Raw genomic sequence first — 1,844 nt, forward strand, 5'->3', positions numbered from 1 at the left:
CTGTGAAGAGGCATTGGGTACTCCGGTTGCATGTGCTGATATGCTTTTGTTTGCCCATCGCCATGATGGAAGGTACTGTCTTGAGAATACAAAGCAATGTGTGTGTTTTTTGGGCCTTCATAACCTGCGTACCTATGAAACCTACCTTCCGTTTTGACTTGGCAGCATCAAGCATGCCCCCCATCCTGTCCCGTGAGCGGCATATAGGATAAGTAGAGGCGAAAAGGTGGGCATTATGTGGATTCATACCTAATTATGTTGGTTCCTGTATTCGGCTGGGAGAACAGTAGATAGATGACCTGACCCATGGACCTACGTGTGCCCTAGTGCGCCCAACTCTCATTTACGTGTAATTTCCTTTTCCTGGGTGTTACTTGCTCGTCTTGCTATTCCCTATGGTTTACCCATGTATCCACCAAGAGCAACTTCCCTTCTGCCAATCTCTCACTTAAACGGAGGGGAGGGAACGACTTGGACCATTTCAGTTGTGCAGATCCGGTTTATACTCTTGAAACAGGATCTAGTCACATAGCTAGGTATGACATGGCATAACAACTTTCTAACCCAGTCGGAAAGGTACCTGGCGGGGCTGGGTTTTGCTCGTCCTCCTACACAGCAGTATCCTAATCGCCAATCATTGCAGTGCACTATTCTTAATACAACACCAGTGTACTAATCCTAATCCTGGATATGGGGTACTTATCCATATCCTAGGGTCGGGGTTCTAATCCTAATCCTGTGGCCGGGTCCCAATCCTAATCCTGTGGGTGAGGTCCCAATCCTAATCCTACACTAGGGTCCTCATCCTAAACCTGCCCTCAACTTTGTATCCTAATCCTGCCCCTCGTTCCTAATCCTAATTTCTGCCTGACCGGTACCCGAACCCAATCCCTAATCTTTGCACCCCTCTGCCCCAACCCTCCCATTCCGGGTTGGTCAGGGCATCGGTTATCTCCTGCCGTAAAACTGCATGAGCAATGGATCCCACTTGCTTTTGAAGGCGGTTCCAGAAACGGAGGATCTGCTTCACCATGTAATTTTGTAAGGGGAGTTCAGCCAGCTCCGCGTACAACAGCCTGTGGGATGGCCGTGCCGTCCCCACTACCTGCCTCATGAATAAAATCTGCAGCTGGACTGCACTATCCTTCAAACAGGCTTCGAACATGCCCTCCGCAAGGTTTGCTTTATCCCGCCGCCTTCCCGCCCTGTCCACGACCTCTGCCAGCGCAAAAGGGCCCCACGCCTGGCAGCCATACAACAGAATTGCTCGGACTTGGGTTGCAAAACACCGCATTCGCACATCGGGGGCAAACAGCTTCATTTTGTCCAGCTTTGCGCTTAAGGAAAACATAGCGGACCGACCTGTATCACACAACTGCTGACGGCACGCACTAAAAGGCCGTTCTGGCCCATATACCAAGCCCAGATAGCGAGCGCTATCTTTGGCAGGTACTACCTGGCCTGATAGCCGTAACTGTTGACATCTCCCGCTAAGTTCCGACTGCTGGGTGCCGTCACATGCAAAAACAAGCCTTTCACACTTTGAGACATTTGGTCGCATCCCAAAAGCTTCACAAAACAAGTCCACAAGATGTAGCAACTCAGACATTCGCTCTACTGACGTCGCTAGCAGACTAACATCGTCTGCATACAACAGTATGGAGACGCGCTTGCTGTCCACAAGGGGTGCGTCACACTTACGTGCACCAGCTTCTACAAGGTCATGAGTATCAATCAGATCGGCTAGTGTCTCGATGAAAAGTCCAAACAACTCAGTAGATAAAGGACACCATTGCTTCACTCCTTGCTTAGACTCAAACTCTCCCCCCACTTTCTCATTTACC

Source organism: Volvox carteri (genome assembly GCF_000143455.1).
Source record: "Volvox carteri f. nagariensis unplaced genomic scaffold VOLCAscaffold_63, whole genome shotgun sequence".
In the NCBI taxonomy this organism is placed as follows: domain Eukaryota; kingdom Viridiplantae; phylum Chlorophyta; class Chlorophyceae; order Chlamydomonadales; family Volvocaceae; genus Volvox; species Volvox carteri.